The sequence below is a fragment of the Typopeltis vanoorti genome, chromosome 3, assembly GCF_054136105.1.
Source record: "Typopeltis vanoorti isolate ZY-2024b chromosome 3, IOZ_Tvanoo_1.0, whole genome shotgun sequence".
Classification (NCBI taxonomy): Eukaryota; Metazoa; Arthropoda; class Arachnida; order Uropygi; family Thelyphonidae; genus Typopeltis; species Typopeltis vanoorti.
Window position 1 is genome coordinate 112893866 of NC_143551.1, and position 20960 is coordinate 112914825.

At 35.9% G+C, this 20960-nt stretch overlaps 1 long non-coding RNA gene across 1 annotated transcript; it reads left to right on the forward strand.

Annotated features, from left to right (window-relative positions):
* The first annotated feature begins 3357 nt into the window (after positions 1-3357).
* On the forward strand, positions 3358-18559 carry LOC150108475 (uncharacterized). Its single transcript, XR_016550660.1, has 2 exons — positions 3358-3421; positions 17157-18559. It is a non-coding gene; the product is annotated as an uncharacterized LOC150108475 (long non-coding RNA).
* The last annotated feature ends 2401 nt before the right edge of the window (positions 18560-20960 follow it).

Consider the following 20960-nt stretch of genomic DNA (forward strand, 5'->3'; position numbering starts at 1 on the left):
GAATATAATTATCCTATATATATTTTCGTGTCGATTCTTCGGTAAAATTTAAAGAATACTGGAAACTAAAATAAGAAGACATTAAGGGGAAAGGAATCTTGACGGTATTGATGAGAAAGTTGACCTTTTATCTGTACTTAAATTCCTAATAACAAAAATAAAAAAGGAGAAATTATTCATCCATTCTGACTTTTACTGTGCAATCACCATCTCTTAACTTACTCGAAGTCATCAAACTACGATCGATATCCATTCGTACTACAGATCTTGGATATGTTTTTATACTCTCCGCAAGAATTAATTTTACCAATTAAATTTAATTAGCGATTACAATCCAAAGTTATCGCTGTTCTCATCAGTTTCTAATGAAAATGGCCTGAATGCCTTTCTCCGTAAAACAACTATTATCAGCACTCTATTTTCTTTGCTTTTGAATCCGAAGAGACCTTAATGAGGTCTGAATTGCTCTTGAACAGAAGCTAAAAACAAAGTCTTGGCATGGCTGTGACCGCAAGTAACTGAAGGGAGAAAAGATTGTAAGTATCCAATAATCAGATGACTGATGTGGAGTAAGCGGTAAGATTTTAGTCGCAACGTTTCAATAAATTGGGGATCACGAATCAATGAATAAACGGTTTCTAGTCTAAAGAATTAGTTTTAAGGCAATGATGATAATTAAACTAAAAAGATATTTAACTAAATAAGCAAACTACGCTTGTTATTTGAACTAACTAAAACACGAAGATGTCCTAAAAAGTTGTGATAATCACCATAAAGGAATTGACATGTCTTTTTATATATCCTAAAAAAAATATTACAATTTGATTAAACATGGGTTTAAAGGGGTTTAAAATATGTTCCTTCTTGTGGTTATATCAGTTGCTTTAATATCATTTTGTTCTAGGTGTTTATCAGAACTTTTTTTAGCCCCCTCCCCTCTCGTACATCTCTCTAAGACAGTACAACTAACTATTATTGCTTTTAAGAAACTTTAAATTTTAAAAAAGAAATTTTTTTCTTAAAAGAAAAACTTTTAAGAAACTTTAAATGTAGACATCCGTCTCATAATATAGTTGGCCAGTTTGCCTTTTTCTGGGACAAAAAAAAAAAAAAAAAAACTTTTTCGCTATACTACGAGACTTGCTACCTGGCCTTCAATTGGAAAAGGCTTTTTATTTAGAGAAATGAAAATGAAACTAGAGTCTTTATCTTTTCTAATCAAATGGTGAACTCGCGACGCTCTTCCCGGCCACTACAGATCCGCTAGATGAGACTAGTTCAATTTGCTTTTTATATACTTTAATTAATTTTATTTTAATTTTATTTTTTGAGAATAGAGAAGAGATGGTTATTAAAGAGACTAAAACCACGAGACGATCGTATTTTATCCACTAAATGAATGTGCTTTGCAGTGGGTTACTTTTTTGGGGACGGAATTTGTGCCGCCTCCACATGAAGCTGAATAATTCTCTTTCAGGTTAAAACAATTATTAAATTCTTCACAACACCTCCATGGAAATGTCAGAAGTCTGACATAACCTTTGGTTGAAAAAACTTTAGTTTGAATCCTGTCCAGAATGTTTTATTTCTCGATATTTTCAACTTAATGTAATTAGCAAGTCTTAAACGAAGTTCCGTTTTGTTTGTTTGTCTTTTTGATTTTTACCTCGTACATTCTCCACATTTCCTTTTCCTTCTGAAAAACAAACTACAAATAAAGGTAAACAATTGACATAATATACTTTCTTCATTCCATAGTTGTTCTGCGGTAATTTAGAATTAGCGAACCCAAGTATAAGTCAACCTCGTTAAGCAGAAAATTCCTCCTTCTGTAGATGGGATTCGAACCTAGAAGGGTCGGCTTAGTTGGCCGTGGTTAGCGTATCTGCTCTCCTGTCAAGAGGCTGCGAGTTCGAATCCTGCCAGGGGCATGGATGTTTATGAATTGACTAACCGTTTACCATATTTGCTGCTGTGTACGGGCGCAGTATAACTTTGGATGCCTTTGCACCATAAAAATCAAAACTAGCTAACTGACATAGAGTTGTTACTAAGGTGGCGAGAAAGTTCATTTCAGGTTAAACATAACTTGGGACAACTGGAGATCCTACTGAACCAAACGAATTTTATGATAAATTATTTCTTTGCGAATTTGTAATATCGCTTAATATTAATAATCAACATATCTAAGGTAATAGCAAGGAATATGCCACGATGCAAAACTAGTATCGCTTGCCATATAACATTGCTGATTTATTATAACAGCTGAGGATTAGAGTATGTCTCAAAGGCATCTTTGAAGTATAATATTGTCGGTGTTACTCAGGTGTGAGAGGTTGCAAAATGCACGCATGCTCATGAGGTACAGTTAATTTTTTTTTTAATTCATATTTAGTTCAATTTTAAGCATTAAAAGTTTTCAATTTTGTTTTCAAAATTTCACATGGTATGAATTAATGTGAAGAGTGACAGACGTTCAGCTTGCTTGCAGATGATTGACGGAACCATAAGAATAATCGAAACAGTAAAAACATGGAATGCACATAAGTAAATTATCTAAGCTATGACTGCAGAACAGTTTTTTAAAAAATGGGTATTCATAAAAAGAACGCCTACCAGTGCTGCCACAAAGAAATAGAAACTTCTTTTTTTTTTTTTTTTTTTCTATAAACAAGACGGAAGTGATTTTATTATCTGTGACCATGATTACACTGGAATTCGTCGATGTTAGTCTCATACATAAATGAAAGTGCAATGACTGTAGATAGTAGTGTTGGGTTCTCGGAAATATTATGGAAAGAATTGGCTGCCTGTTCTATCAACAGAATAGTAGTGGTTAATGATAAGGAGAATTCAGAAGTCGTTAGTGGCACCTTTACTATCAACAGTGATGGAATTATTTTATATAAATAATAAGTATAATTTAAAAGAAAGAAAGAAAAAAGAAAAAACGGATAAGTTACATAAGAGGAAATAATTATTTATTATAAAATTTCCGGCCGTGTATCAAGGACATCCTCAGTATGAACTTAATTGAAATATAACCGTAAATGTGTTAAATAATGCTAATATATTAGTATTGTTTCATGCAGTGAAATCGCGAGTTTAAATAGATAAACATGGCTTGATTGTGCTAAAGTCCCAATGATGTGATATAAATAAATAAAATATCCATCTTAATCATCTTAACACTTCAAAGCGCCGTCTCAATTAATAAATGTTTTTTTATTATTTTTTTTAATCACGTCATGAAGACTTCACTGCAATCAGTCCGTGCAGCTCTCTTCAAATATATGATTTCACGTTTAGCATTGCTTAATTTTCTGTTATATTTGCATGCGCTTGTGTTCCAATTCAGTTCATACTAAAGATGCTATTAGTGTGATGCTAAATTTTATGAAGAATATTTGTTCCTGCTAATGTAAGTTATTTTTCATTAATTGTTTTTTAAATGCTTGCTTACTTTTCTATTAGTCATATAATTTATTTTCTACACTGGATGATATAGCTGTTGGTTACTGGCGCCCTAGAAACCATCTTGATTAGATGCTGAAACATGAAACCTCCCTGAATATCGCTTGTTAATGTATGGATAATACAGTAGTAAAGCTCGTCCCACAAAAAAATTATCTCATATTCTTCCGCATTTTTATAATGCAAAGCAAATGTTTTGCATTATACGTTAAAGATACCAAGCTCTTTTATATGTATATAAATATAAACTTGGTTTTAATCCATTTCCCAAGTAAACAAACAGACAAGTAAGTCTGTCAGGCGCAAACTTGACTTACCTGTCTGTTTGCTTACTTGGGAAATGGATTAAAACCAAGTTTATATTTATATACATATAAAATAGCTTGGTATCTTTAACCTATGTTATACCCAGTGGTGAGCTAGGATATCAATCATTAATGCTACATCTTTTAAAAATTCCAAATTGAGATGTTGGTTTAAGAAGCCCTTATATTAATCGTTCGATGCTAAATGCTTGCATAAAGCTTCCAAACACACGCCCGATCTTTAAAATTTCGATACCAAGGTCTTTTGCAATCGTATTTAATTCTCATTGATATTTTGGTGATTGATGATAAAAAGCATATAATTTATCCATAAATATTTCAAAATGATTTATTTCTTTAATGTTTTTATCGAATCGTTTAATGCTAAGCGTAAACGATGAGCGCAATACCAAATCACAACGTTGGGAGATTTTTGTAGAAGCTTGATTGCAACACCTGATTTGTCTCCTAACATTACGCTAGCTCCATCAGAACAAAATGCAATGAGATGATTTTTTAAATAGTTATCAGAAAATCCATATGAATTTAAAGTAGCAATTATAGTAGCATGTTCCGCGGTGGTATTTTCTAGTTGTAAGATTATTAAACAAGAAGAACAAGGGGGCTCACAAATTTGAGAAAAAAATAACAAAGGGCTCGCGCGAGCCCCTTATAGCTCACCACTGATTACACCCAAGGTAAAAAAACTTTCTACATTTTGCATTATAAATTGGTATTTATTTTCGGAAATTCTTGTAATTATATGTGTTCAGAAGACTATGGACTATGCGAAAGAAACGTGTCTGAAAAGACTAGAGATGCAAGTCATTCCATGATGAGAAATGTGATCTTCTCTAGAGATCTAGATGTTAAGACCTGACTTCCCCTTAAGTATAAGGTAACCCTACTCTAGAAACCAAACACGCCACTTTTTCAAGCCAGTTCAGGTCTCCAATAAGCAGAGCGATGCCCACTGAGGAATTTGAGCCCACAGTCTGCAAATTGGAGAGAGAGGGTACTGTAATCACTCGGCAACCAGGCCTGCGAAATGTACCATTTGAATTCTCATCGAAATTTTCAAAAAATAATCACCGGATTTAGAAAGGTAAGTTTTAAAAACGATGCGTGAATGCGGATAAACAAGTAGATATTACTACTACGAAAATCAGAAGAGAAAATAATCAAGGGACTGAAAAAGAAAAAAAAAGCAGTATAAAGATTGCAAAAGAAATCCTTTTGTAAAATATTGACTAATGAGATATAATGCGATTAGATATTCTTCACTGTCACGGAGTTTTATTCAAATGACTAAAAGAGAATTGTTTCAGACATCATCAGCATCAACTAACTTCGGCTAAACGGCTTCTAAGTCATCGAACAAAGAAAGCGAGTTGCGATCGATACTCATCTGTACAGCCCATCTCGAAAATGTTTTTAGAGTCTGTACAATAATTAATTCTGCTAATTAAATTTAATTAGTAATTACACGCTAAAGCTATTGTTGTTCTCATCCATTTCCACCTTAGATAATGACGCTATCTTTTTCGGTAAGTATGGCATTAGCAATGTTTCCGTGCTTTTCAATGGCAGTCCAAGCGCTAAATAAATATATGAATCACATTATAAACAGAATGCTGAACAAAGAAGTCGCATAACGTCTTGATATAATAACGGAAACAATTTAAATGTTTAGATGCTCGTAAATCCCATTGCTAAGATAAGTAACAGCTCACCAATATCGAAAGTTCGACTTCGTAGTACAGTAGGGAGAAAGTCACGAGTGTGTTACAGTTCTAAACCTAAACTAGTAAAGAAATTATGAAATATTTATTTCAAGATATTCCATACTTTCCAAGGAAATCTACGATGAACAATGTTCGAAACATTGTTCATCGAAACATTATTCAGCAGCAATTCGTCGGTCATTGACAGATCCCAAACTGAGACAGCTAAAGTTATTAGGTGACGGTGCGTATGTATGTCAATGACGTTTACAAACAACCACTTCGTGGTTTTGAAAAATTGGAGATAGAGAAAGAGGGAAAGAAGAGAGAGTTTCTATGAAAACTTCCTCCCTCCCCCTTATGACTTGCTAACTGCCTTACTTGAAAATCACAGTAAAAAGTTCCTTAGTCAATCACAGATAACACACACACACACACACACACACACACACACACACACACACACACACACACACACACACACACACACACACACACACACACACAAAGTAACGTGGTGATATTTACCAACAAATCAATATTATTATTATTATTATTATTATTATTATTATTATTATTATTATTATTATTATTTTATTATAAAAGAGAGATTTCCAGGGAGTCAAGGGCTCATCGAGGGAGGCCACATACTACACGCAGCAGTTATCGTACTTATTCTTGAATTCCTTCTCACTGCTTGCACAAATAACATCCTAAGGCAATCCATTCCAATCACGCACCACCCTCTGAAAGAAACATCTGCCCCCCCCCCCTTTCTTAGCGGCCTTCATTCTCAGCTTCCAAGGATGCCCTCTCGACCTTTCCCCACCCTCCATAAATTGAAATCCTGTATGACCCTTTCAGAAGTTTCTAAGTCTCAGTCATATCACTCCTCTTTCTCCTGTTTTGTAGTGTCTGCAGTCTACAAATTTTCAATCTGTCTTCATAACCAGTATTCCACAATCCTGATATTATATCATTTTTAACACTCTCCTTTGTACTCTCTCCAGTATATCAGAATCACAAAGGAAATCAGGAGACCAGACCTGCACGAAAAATTCCAAGTGAACTCTTATCAAGACCTTGTAAAGGGGCAAAATGATTTCCTTATCTTTACATATCAAGGTTCGTTTCAACATTGCAATTATTCTCTGAATTGTATTTACAGTTTTAGCTATATGACCTTTGAACGTCAACTTCCTTTCTACTAAAATTCCAAGATCCCTAGCCTGATCAGTTCTTCTAGCATAATTCCACCAATGTAATACAACATTGGATATCTAATCAATTGGATATCGCCAAAGTGCATGCCTTTGCAATTATTCTCCTAATTGTATTTACAGTTTTTGCTATATGACCTATGAGCGTAAACTTCCTTTCTACTAAAATTCCAAGATCCCTAGCCTGATAAGTTTCTTCTAGCATAATTCCACCAATGTAATACAACATTGGTGGTGCTGCATGTGCTGCATATCAGCAGCATTCCTGATTACCCTACCTATCTTCACATCATCATCAGCAAATAGCTTGGATAAGAGGATGGTAATATGTCACCTGTCAAATCCTTTCCGATATCATTAATGTACAGATTGAATAACAGTGGACCAAGCACTTATCCTTGTGGTACACCACTAGTTAACTTAAATCTTGCAGACAGACGCGCATTCCCCGTATACCACTTTTTGATATCTGTCATTCAGCCATCCTCTTATCCTATATTTTATAATCCAAAACCATATTCTGGTCCGATAGCTGTCGCACTGATATTATCGTCGGCTTGTCGAGAGCTCCTAAAAATATCAGTAGTATTTTATGTTATCATTGGCAATTTTACTAGAATTTTATGTAGTATTGTTGGCTTTTCGTTTCTTAGTGTGTCTGTGCGATTTTTGTGTGTTTTCTATGTTATTCTAATTATTATTTTTAAGATAAGATAGCGTCTATATGGCACCGATTAAAAAAATGGCGGCCAGGTCGCCATGTTTGTTTAAGAGTTTTGATATAAAAGAGTTTATGCAATGTGCTGTCTGTGCGATGTATGCTTTGCGAAGAGCAGTTGGAGTCTGGTTAGATGGTGATAGTGGAGTTAATATATGCAGAAAGTGTAAGGAGAATGAGGATCTAAAGCGTGTTTCGGGTGGCGAGAGTGATATCGTTAAAAAAAGTCAGAATATAGAAAATAGTGGTGTGATAAGGAATTACGAGGTAGTACCAGATAGGTGTGAGAGCGTCGTTGAAAGTGTAAATGAAGGTAGCAATACTGAACGAATGGATGATTTAAATAATAATGAAAATGGTGAGATAGATGCAAGTAGTGAAATCGCACGGTTGAGCGGAGCTATACACAGAGCAAAGCGGTAGCTGGAGCGTATGGAAAAATGTGTACCGAACGTACCGACTAATAAACGGCGAAAGTCTGATACGAAAAATAAGAGAATGTTCGTAAACGTAAATAAAATGAAGGAGCCAGTGCTGTACGGAGATTCGTTATTAAGAAGTGTGATAGTTGAGAGTTTGACGAAATCGTAGCAACCGGGTCCGAACATAAAGGACGTCAGCGAGTCTATTCGAGTACAAAAACAGAGGGTGAAAGAAATGATAGTCGTGGCAGGAACAAATGATTTGAAAGAAGACAAAATGGAAATGATAGAGGATGTGAGGGAATTACTTGAGGTAGCAAAAGAGAAGAGTGAGAGATGGTGAGTTAGGATGGTGAGTATTTTCCACGGTATGACAGTGAAGTGTTTAGAAGGAGGGCCATAATTGCCAATGACTTTATGCGTGGGTTATGCATGGAGAGTGATATGGAATTTGTGGATGTGTGGAATGAGTTCGATGGGCAAAAGGACTTATATAAGATGGATGGGTTACATTTGAATGGATTTGGTGTACGGTGGCTTGAAAAAGTGTTGATGAATGAAATGGAAGTGGATGTACAGAATCAGGGAAACTAGAGTTATTAAGGGGTGTAGATATGCAGACTTTAGGGAGGCAGTTGAGTGTATGAATGAGTATAATATGCCTGAGTGAGTACGAAGGACAACAAATCAGAATGGGATAGTTAGTATAAGGCATCAAAGTAGGGATGGGACTAACGGGCTTCTGCAATTCATGTACACTAATGCCAGGAGTATTAGGAATAAGAAGGAAGAGTTTTTGGCCTTGGTTGGCACTTCCAGGCCACAGGTTGTTGGTATTAGTGAAACATGGCTGACAGAAGATGATAAAGCTAGTGGGATTGAATGCGACGGGTATACGGTGTTCAGGAGTGACAGGGAGAATAAAAGGGGGAGGAGGAGTGTTATTGATGATAGCCGATGAGTTGCAGCCAAGGAGTATAGAAGTTGAACTGCAGGATAGAGAAAAGAGCACATTTGAGGCTATTTGGTGTGAGATAGAATCTAGCAGAACAAAATATACAATTGGGTGCTGCTATAGACCAGGTGATGGAATAGATGGTGGGGATAGTATGCATAGGCAAATAGAAGAAATGAGTGGAAGGAGGGTAATTATTATGGGTGATTTCAATTATGGTAATTGAATGGAAGGAGGAGAGGGCACATAGGAGGAAGAAATTGGAATTTATGTGGTTATTAAGGGACAACTATCTGTGACAGCATATAGTGGAAAATACTAGGGGCAGAGAGTGCTTGATCTAGTAATTGCATATGAGAATGTGGCTGTAACGAACATGACCATGTTGCCACCAATTGGTGAGAGTGATCATAAGGTCATGACTTGGGAGGTGGCTAAAGGAGTAGAATTTACAATTAAGACAGGGTACATGTGAAATTACTGGGCTGGTAAGTATGGCAAGCTTAGGAGTGTGCTTGGCTCAGTACCATGGCATGTAAAACTGCAAGGACTGGATGTTGATAATGCATGGGAGGTGGTTAAGAAGTGTTTGCAGGAGGCAATGGTTGACTGTATACCAAGAGCCCGAATAATAAATCAAGTAGGGGTTAAAGGGATGAATAACACTATTAAGTTTGAGCTGCAATAAAAGAAACAATTGTGGAGGGAATTTAAGGAGAAAGATGACCATCAGGTGCAGGAATAGTATAAAGCTCAGGCCAGAAAGGTAACAAGGGTGGTAAGAAAAGCAAAATCGGATTATGAAAGAAAATTGGCCAGGCTAAAGAGAATCCCAAACAGTTTTTTCAATATGTTGCAAGTAAAAGGGAAAATGTTCTTGGCAGAATGATTTTAAAAAATGCTGAGGGTAGGGAGGTAACCGAATCAGTCGATATAGTGGAATTACTGAACGAGCACTTTGCAAGAGTATATCATCCAGGTGGTGACATTGCAGGAATGGAAGAACCAACAGCTTATACTGGAATTGTGATGAATGAAATAGACGTAAATAGTCTATTACAGAACCTCAATGTCAATACATCTGTGGGATTGGATGGTATACCAGCTCGTGTCGTACGTGAAGCGGTTAAAGAATTGTCAGTGCCCTTGACCATTTTGTTTAATTTGAGCCTGTGGTCTGGGTCAGTCCCAAGGGGGTGGAAAGAGGGGAAAATAGTTCCACTGCATAAAGGTGGTTCCAGGCCGCTGTTGAAAATTACCGGCCAATCAGCATAACAGGAATCGTTATCATGATCTTGGAGAAAATAGTCAAGAGGAAAATACAAGATTGGACAGATCAAAATGGGATACTGTATCGAGGACAGCATGGTTTTGTGAAGGGTAGGTCATGCCTCAGTAACTTGCTCACGTATTATAACACAGTGACGGCTGAACTGCATAAGGGTAATGGGTGTACAGTGATACTTCTGGACCTGGCTAAGGCCTTTGACAGGATACCACATGGAATTCTAATCCGTAAACTGCAACATATGGGAATGGATATAGGGTTAGTCAGATGGATTGGAGGGTGGTTGATGGAGAGATATCAGAGAGTGGTTTATTCAGGAGTAGAGTCCACAAGACGGCCTGTGACTAGTGGTGTGCCACAAGGATCTGTTCTTGGACCACTACTGTTTAATTTGGTCATTAATGATATAGGAAAGGATCTGAGAGGAACAGTTCATTTGTTTGCAGATGATGCAAAGTTTTTGGGTAGGGCAATAGTGAATGCAGATGATGTCAAAATTTTGCAGGATGATTTGGAAAGATTGGAGGTCTGGGCTAAGGAGAATGGATGTCAATTTAATTTGGCAAAATGTAGGGTTATACATTTTGGGGTGAAAAGATTAGCAGCAGTTTACTACATTGGTGAACTGTACTCCAGGAAATTGATGAGGCACGAGATTTAGGAGTGTTGGTGGATAAGGAGTTGAAGTTTAGGGGGCATATTGCAAAAGTGGCCAAATCAGCTCATCAAATCACTTGGTTTCTAAAGAATACGTTGACAAGCATGTTATTGTTCCTCTGTATCCAGCCTTGATAAGACCCCATCTAGACTACTGTGCCCAGATTTGGTCACCTAGGTTTCTTTTTGATGGAGAGGAGGTTGAGAGGATCCAGAGGAGAGTGACCAAGATGATAGCAGGTCTGTGGAATGAACCTTATGAGAACAGGTTGAGGATTAGTGGGTTGCAAAAATTGGTTGATAGGCGGAGGACGGGAGATATGATTGAGACATTCAAATTACTGAAGGGTTTCTATAAAATTAATTCAGAAGATATTTTTGAGAACAGGGCTGGTTGTGGGAGGACTAGGGGACATCCATGGAAGCTGGGAAAGAGTGTGGTTAGTAAGGGTGTTAGAGCTAGGTTCTTTACTTTTAGAGTGGTGAATGAGTGGAATGGGTTGCCAGAGTCTGTGGTGGATGCTGTGACAGTGAATGAGTTTAAGGCGAGGTTTGATAGATACTGTATGAATGTCGAATAGTTGTGATGAACATGATTTGGGGCCTCCTTCGATGACTCTAAGGACTCCCTGGAGTTGTCCGTAATAATAATAATAATAATAATAATAATAATAATAATAATAATAATAATATTCTTCAATTTATGCAACAGTCTACCATACTGTATTCTTTCAAAAGCCTAGTAAAATCAAACGTATCATGGTGTATCCATTCCCCTTGTCTAGTTCAATGGTAACATTATTATAGAATGTGAGCAAGTTGCTAAAACATGACCTTCCCTTAGTCAACCCATTTCTGAATGCGAGCCGTGACCAATTTTTCCAGAATCTTCACCACCACTCCTGAGATACTAATTGATCGATAGTTATATACATTGGTTGGATACATCGCACCACCCTTGTGCATTGGGATTACCATACATTCTTTCTATTGCTGTTCTGAGACTCAAATGATTTAGCCTGGAAGAATAGCCAGTTCAGCTGAATACTCTTTTAGCACCCGTGCGGATATCCCATCAGTCCCTATTGCTAAATTCTTATTCAGTTTGCGTAAAGCTCTAATACCTCCTCTTCATACACCTCAGTTTCTTCATTCAGTGGAGAGGTAGCAGTGAGCTCAATGTTGCGTTCACCAGGTTGATAGCTTTTACAAAATGGACACTAATTAGTTGAACAACCTCTTTTGCATCTGTTACTGTCACGCCATCAGGATTCAGAATTCTTGTCGGTTGTCTTTAGCTTGCAGAACCAGTTTCTTTTCATACTCAGTCTTAGTTTTCGTACAACAGTTCTGACTATTGCTTATAATTTTCATAACGGACATCATCCTTATGCAGACGGTATTCCTTCCACATCATTCATTTCGCACGAATCGCTTGCTTAATAAGATTACACATCTATTTGCCTCCTACCCTATTTATTCTTCGAACTCTCAGGGCACATTCTGATATTGCATCATTTAAGTATTTTTTAAATGCTTCCCATGCACTGTCGATATTCGTACCGAAGGAGAAAAAGTCCCATATAATATTAAATATAATAATAAAATTTAATATTTATAGCAAAATAAATAATAAATGAATGAAAGTTTTCAATTTAGTTTCCACTGTTGGCTACAGTAGGGATAGGAAGATATCTTAGTTTATTTTTAGGAGAGTTCTACCAGTCTTCGAGAATGTAAGTAACAGATGAATATAACCCCCTCTGAAATATGCTTAATGGGAAAGTATACATGCGAATATTTAAACGAAATACATTGCATTTGCTCTCCTTAGAGATTATGTAATTCTAGGTATTCACTTCAGACAGCACGGTTAGAATATAGTATATTTTGAGGTTCAAGACATCATTAATTACTGCGAAACTCAAAACAAAAACTCTTCATCATTATCACAAACACCATGAATTCCTGATAAACATGGATGTACAGGATACTGTGAGAATACTACATAAATAAGTTTACATTTTTACTAGCTTCCTATCAATAATTTTCTTCCAAATTAATCTCGTTTATCGGGTCTCCAATATTGTCAAATCGTAATTTTGAGTCTTCTAATGCACCTTCTTACTGCGTCAGTCTACTACAACAGTTTGGTCTTCTTCTAATTTTTTTTTCTCCTGTGAAAATGCTTGTTTTGCTAACTTTTATGTTAGCAAAACAAAGCGTGTCCTTATTTGTAACCCAACTCTCAGATACGTGAGATAAAATTGGTTTGAACCCTGTATTGTGTACTGCTAGGTGAAGACTTGGACTTGATTAATAAGAGTATAATGTCTACTACTATAACAAGCCAAAAGGCTATTTTACCGGCGACATAAGTAAAGTTTAAGGGAGATGGTAAATCCCGTATTATTGTTATTTTTATTTTATTTTAGTTTTTTCGGCATGAAACTATAGGATTTCGGTGGATTTCGATCCGAGTTTCGTACCGGGCTGTAGAATAATAAGGGATTTACCATCTCCCTTAAACTTAAAAGAGTATAACATTATATGCATAAAGTAGAGTCGAGTTTAAGATCTGAGATTCTGTTATCCTGTTTGATATTACTTTGCTTCATAATGCGATCCATACAGATGTAAATGAGAGGGTAGAAAAAGACTGTATCCTTGCCTTACATCGGATTTCACCTGCGCATCCTGCAGTCCACAACTGAAGTACAGGGTATATGTTGATCTGTATGGTTTCATTTATAGCATTTGAATGTAGCTTTTTGGAGAGCGTTCATCTTGGAACTTTTCATAATAAAAGATAAAGATTGCTGTGGCCAGATTTTTACTTTAAGACAAATCAGACAATACTTTAAGACGAATGTTTACTTTAAGACAATTCTCAAGATTCTAAACTGTAAAAGTGAAACTCTAATCCTTATAGCCTCTTTCTTCTCCTTTTCCACAAATTTTCGTAGCCTCTTTTGAAGTATGCTTCCATAAATCTTATTTGGAACACCAGGTTACGAATTTTCCTGCAAATCTTATCTTAGACTTCCTTTTTATAAATGGGTGAAGTCTCCGCACTTCAGTTAGTAACGACGATTCCCTTTGGTTGCCTTTAATCCCATCAAGAACGTGAAGACCCTTTATAAGGGTTTTTTCGACTGAAGGTGAGGTAGCATAGTTAGTTTGTTCTTCGTGCAAACAGGCAAAATAGTGTAGGAATTATTATACAGACAATGAAATACCAGAGTAGAACTGTAAGAAGTTGAAAGAAATATTAAAGACAATGAAAATCTGCAGATCTCCGAGACTGTTTTGGTTTAAGAGTTGAGGTGGTCAGCACTTCTTGATGTTTGGAGGACGAAATCAGTTGTTCCAGTATATTTAGACAGGCTCAGGAATATTGTACAACTTTTATAGAAGAATAAAATAATTGTTGTTGTGAAAGGGTGATGGAGGGATAAGGAATAAAAGATGAAATATTAATAAGAAAGGAGAGTCAAAATTGGTTTCATTTCTGCTATAATACAGATGTCGAATGACATGAGTGGTTGCAGAAAGAAATAAAAAAGCTTTTAGTTGCATGCTATGGGATAACACGAAGAGTTGTAGAAATTGGGTGAACTGTGCTGCAGTATCTCAAATAGTATAAGTGCGCTATTAGTAATAAGAAGAGCAAGAAGTATGCACTTACTAATGTTAGTGAATTTGATAACTGAAACTAGTTCTTTAGTGAAAATATAAATCCGAAGAAATTGAAAGGATTTCACTTGAACAGGTGCGAGCAATTTGTTTTAGTTTTGAATAATTTGGAATTTTGAATTTTTTTTTTTTTTTTTTTCAAATTTGGCCGAAGTCCAAATTAAGCTGGAGCTTTGATCACCTGGAGTTATTTTGTATTTATTCTAGTATGTGGAAAGAAATATAAAAATGGCAATCAAAAAGGAAAGCTGCTAAGAGGACTTTAAGGTGAATAGTAGCAAGAACAAGGAGGGAAATTTCGAAAAAAGAGGGCGCTTGAAGTGTACGTTTGAACTGGCAGACATCGGGAAAAAAAAAAAAAAAAAATTCGCAACTTTCTGCAAAGGATTTCAGCATGTAAAATCCAAATAATACCATAAGAAATGTGAGACATCAAGGACAAAATATCAAGAGGAAGACTCAGGAAGATGTGAAGGCATCCGGAAGATCTCCTAGGAAAAATTGTGAGATAAGTGCAAAAGATGGAGAAGTTTGATATTCACTGAATCTAAAATTTACGTTGGAATGGTGTTTAAGGATGGCTTAGTTCAAACTGTACAGCAGAGGATCTCTTCTGTGAATTATATTAAAAAAATCCTGATTCGTCTCAGTTTTTTTTTCCCTTTTCCTTTAACCCAACTGTCTTATTTAGCATACATACTGGAATTAAAACTTTAAATTCTGAATAATTTAAATTCTGAAGGTGATTCTGAGCTTCCATGGATTTTATACATTGCTACAAGAGACTTTTAACGAATTATTTGTATTTAGCTTTAATTAGTTATTAAAATTAATTTTAATAGCGCATTGAAGTGCCATTTTGTTGCTTATGTAAAATTTACGGCTCCATTATATGTAAATAAGTACATATTTTTGTTTGTATTTGTTGTTTGATACTATTTGTTTAATTATTTATTTATTGCGTTTGGAGAACAATGAAGGAACTTCGAGAAAAACTTTACGCAATTTTGTTTTCATGTGTGTGACGTGTTGTGACACAAAAATATATGCAGGTGTGTGTCCACATTGTTGGGTAAATGGCAAGTGCGTCTACTGTCGGCTGTTGTTAACATTGGCTTAACAGAGAGCGCCGCTCACTTGCGAAGCTACAGAAGTTAATTAACGGATCGACACGCGCCACTTTCGCTATAGCTTCCTTCTAATGATCCTCACTCCTCTCCGATCAGAGATGCTGAAATGAGGGAATTTTGTACTGCTGGTACGTCATGGTGTCCACGTGACAAGTCCTATCATTCGACGATAATAAAATACATTTCACTTTAAAAAAAAAGGTTCGGCTACAATACGAACGAAGACCAGACAGTAATTTCTAAGCAAGTTCGAAATATAACTAAGTGACGGTGAGTTGAGATTAATGAAATTCAATATTGTTAATAACATAATTGGAAAGATGATCTACTATCAGAAAACTTAAGCTCTTCACTGGAGTTTTTAAAACAGTAAAGATTTGGTTTAAACAGAATTACGTCGAGGTAGCTAAGGCATGAGTCAGGCATACTATAATCTCTTAGCTGGGTGTTCTTCGGCCGATTTGTTTTCGGTTTTGTTTTGTTTTTTGTTTGAAGATGTGCTTATCGTTGTTGTGGTGGTGGTAGCGGTAGTGGTTTTGAAATTACGGCAGAAACGACAAAAACTCAAACACTATGACGCCAATCTCTTATGTCAGTAATTGTATATTTTATTCTGGCCAGTTTGATTGTTTTGTGAGATGAAATTTCGTAATTTCTGGCAGAAAAAAAAAATCCTGTGATTTCCGAATAAGGCTGGACAACGTATTCAGCTGAAAAATTTTTATAAGCATTCTTTACGTCATAACACCGGATTCGAACCAAGGACTTTGCATCCGAAGAGCATCGTCGTGACCTAAAGAGGGCTCCTGCTCAAGTACTCGCGTTATCCCATGGTAACGTGGAATGGTACGACATATGCCAACAGGCAAGGATTTCTCGTCTAACGAACACCTAATTGGATGGTCACACGGCAATGAATGGTCTGGAGGTTCTGATTAAAAAAAAAAAGAAAAGCGAAATCGTAGCTAACACACGGTATCCACAGTACGTAGCTTCGCCAACGAACAGTTAAAGATCTATCAGACAATGTCAATGTTATCTGTATTATTATCATCCGGTGTTACTATGATAACTAAACTATGAGTCATGTTTGAATATAGTTTGCTGAACTTTAGAAAATTGTCGCGCGTCGAATGTGTGTGTATGTGGTGGTGGTGGTGGTGGGGGGGATAACCGAGTTTAGAAAAACAGAAGGTTAAAACCGGAGTGTTTGAACCATATCTGATTACATAGTTTAGATTTGCTTAATTTGATTGCTTTATTTATTCTTTATGCTGATCCCGCCTACGCAAAGTTGTAAATACTAGGGGACGAGTTAAGGGTTAGATAATCCAGGATTCCTTGCCTAGAGACCAATCGCATAACTTTATCAAGCCAGTTTAGGTCTCCAGAAAGCAGAGTGCTGGTTTCACACCAATCGACGAAAATCGTCCCCCACCTAACATTTGCGATTGTTTCTTTATTGATAAACTTTTGATTTATTTTAATTTCGATTGTTTCCTTTTATTTTGTTTTGTTATGTTGTGTTAACAATTTTCTTTACAGAATTTATTTTACCATTTCTTAGATGCAGAGCTAATCATACCATGGAATTTTCAAGTACTCTGAAAGAAGATATCAAATTTTTGAAATCTTTATTCTCAAAGGACCACAAAAGATTTCGAGTTGTTTGGGCTTCTTCAAATGAACTGATTTGTTATTTTGTGGATGGAAACGGAAAGAAGTTTGAATTACAAGCAAATTTCACAAAAAATTATCCTTCTACTCCTCCAGTCTGGTTGACTATGTCCGAAGATCCTGGTGTGTCATCCGCTGTTCAGTTATTGGCAAATACTTCAGGAGAGGAAAGTCTTGTTCTGCAGCAAATAAAAATGCTAGTGATGGAATTATGCAAATATCATAACTTAGAGAATCCCTCCGAATTAAATACACTACAGCATTTTATTGCTCGGAATTTATCTAAAGCACGAGGAGACAGTTCAGACGAGGAAGAATTTGAAGATTTTTTTTCTTGGAGAAACGGAAGACATTACGTGCAACCAGAGGAAAGGCAAAAATGAAGATAATGAAGATACGGAACAAGCAGAAACACTACAAAGGCTCACCGAAAAATCAGAACGCAAGTCATGCTTCTGGATCCGGTTCTGGTTTTGTGCAGGCAAATGATCGTCTAATAAAGGAGCTTCGAGAAATATACCGCTCGGAAAGTGTTAAAACAGGAATATTTAGTGTAGAGTTGGTGAACGACCATCTCTACGAACGGAATGTAAATCTCCTTAAGATAGATCCAGATAGTCCTTTGAACAACGATCTAATCGATCTTAAAAACAAAACAAAACGGAGAAGGTGGTATTTTGCTGAATATTACTTTCAAGAAAACCTTTCCATTCGAGCCATCTTTTGTACGAATTGTTCATCCTGAAATTACGGATGGTTATGTTCTTTCAGGTGGAGCTCTTTTCATGGAACTTCTGACAAAACAAGGTTGGAGTAATGTTTATACCATTGAAGCCATTGTTCTGCAAATAGCAGCTACTCTAGTAAAAGGCAAAGCTCGCATTAAGTTAGATAGCAAAACACAGAACAACTATACCTTTGAGGCAGCCAACAGGTCCTTCAAATTCGTTGCAAGGCTTCATGAAAAGTCTAGTTGGGTCACACCACCAAAGAAAGAGGGCTGAAGAAGCCATACATAATTAATGTGTATGTGTGTGTGTGTGTGTGTGTGTGTGTGTGTGTGTGCTTATCACGTAAATTACTTTTGCAATTTTCTATGTTCTTCTCTTTTCTTGTAGAAGGGTTCCAAATCAGGTTCAGGAGTAAATATAAAAATGTTAAATTTAACATTTTTGTCATTATGTAAATTCTTAGTTATACGTTTTTCTGTTCGATAAAGGAGTTGTGAAACCTGAATTTTAAAGCCTACACGTGTTGTATTCTAAATAAAAGTAACACTGAAGTAGCACAGTAGTGGTGGTCTTCAGAATTCAATCCCTTATAGAATTCTTGTCTCTAAATATTATTTCGATGAAACCGTATTGAGTACAATCTACTTTAGTACGTATTTTAGGTATAAAAATAAATTAACATGTTTAAAATTATTATAATTTATCTTAAAAAATAATAATAGCAATATAAAAAAGCATATCCTGTGCAGTTTCTGGCCAGTTTGCCTGTTTTTTTTTTTTTTTGGAGGGGGGGGGGTGAAAATTGAGTTTCCTCGAGAAAAAAATCTTACCAGCTCCGTATGAAATCGGCTAACTCATCTTCAGCTGAAAATCTAGAAAAATAAAATAAAACCAGAAGGCCTCTTCGTTATCGAATGAGTGATGTAGGCACTTTAGTGATGATAAATCTCAACTATTGTCCCCCTCATCAAAAGAGTAATTTTTTTAAGTATTGTACAAGTACTAATCACTGTGGAAATTTCGAGAAACTTTGTTGAATAATCCTTCCTGACAAAATTAGTAACTTTACATTAATTGCCTTGATAAAAACGAATAACTGAAAGGGTATTACGAAATATCCTAAATCATATAAACTTAATAATTTATCCATCCTGTATTTGCAAACGGTTACATTTCACGTTTTTATTACTGAACATCATTGATTCAATAAAGTTTTCGACTCCATCACAATCCTTTCATAGAGAACGGATTCTTCTGTTTCCACGAAGAATCCACCACATCAAGAAAAACTTAAGCTCAGGCAGAACTGTCACTATGTCTCGCTATGGTTCCCACGTTCCTCATATATTGACATTCTGGTGTTAACACGTTTTACGTTTTAACTATTCTTCGAGCACCCCTTAGTATTGTAAATTAGTATTTACTTTCACTCACATGATGTAATCTTAGTTTTAATTTAGAGTATTTAAATACCACAACTTGTATTCGTTGGACGAAATGAATACGCACAATAGTATGGGCAACAGCGAACAATAATTTAAGCAACAGAAGTGTGTTTTGATGTTCAGAAAAACAAAATAACCGTTATTGTGTAATAAAAAAATCTAAACTGCTTTGTGTGTCCATAATTAATACTTTTTATGGACATCTTCAGCTTTTGTGACAGTAGCATTTACTGAGGATTCTGGAAATCAACATTTAAATATGTCGCAGTCTAAATTCGGTGTTCAAGACACGTAGAAGTGAGTCCTAAAATTCTCATTTAATTTCAGTATGTTTACTGATGCATCTTTTCCCGGTCATTCATCAACAGTCCTCTGGACTGTTTCCAACCAAGGCAGGCATAAAATGGTCTGTGGTGATAAATTTTATGACTTGAAAACAAGAAGTGTTGTGTAAGAACTGCTGCAATGCATCAAAACCTAGAATAGAGTATTATATCACGGCAATCCATCCAATGTATTCAAGAAACTGTCACGTTTCTTGAATACATTGGCTGGATTGTCTCATTTTAGTAAAGAAATGAACCGATAGTTCATTCCTTTACTAAAAAAGAGCTGCTTTTCATTTGTCTTTTTTCTTTTCAACTTTGATAATAACTCCGTCTATAGCAGTAACAAAATAATTACAACTCAGACAAGCCATTAATAAGCCAATGACCTTTATTTCTGTTTAGTTTGGATTGTGAATTCATTTTAATACTAAAAATATGGTCTGGATAGAAATGCGTTGTGCATTCCAAAGTATTGAGACTTCTGATCGGAGCAATCTCAGATCTAGCCATGGCATTTAAGGGAACGAATTTTTATTAATAGATTTAAATTAAATTCACTTTACAAATGAATTTTCTTGTACTTGATAGTTGCGCTACACATTGGATGTTGGAGTTAATTCAGGAAAGTGGAGCCTCGAGTGAAAGGAGTTTCTTAAAATTAAAACATGGAAAACATTCCAATTGTCTGAGATCAAACAGTTCAATAAATATGATGGTTTTACGGTGAAATAGATAATATATATTAGAAAAGCAATTAAAGCCAGTAGTGGTTGCCGAAAACTTTTTCTCTCATTCTACTCATTGAAAAATGTATTCATATTCTTGATGATGTTTAGAAGAGGTTAATTCGATTAACTGATCCACCCTCTCTCACAGAGTCACTTTCTAAGATCTGTTTTCTTTGGGCCTCTTTTTTTTTTTTTTTTTTTTTGTAATGCGCACTTTTATGTATAATTGAGCACTATCGTTCCTTCACTTTCCTTTAAGAGTATAAATATACCAACAGTTGCTGATCGACATCCATTCTGATCCAGTTTCAAACCCACCAATTTCTTCTCATCCCTCTTTTTCATTCCTTCAATCTTCTAATACTGTCTTCCTTAAGGAATACAACCACCAGCTATCAACAGGTTCCTTCTTTCCTTAGCTATTTACATACTGGCTTTACAAGCTCTCGTATGCAGAGTTG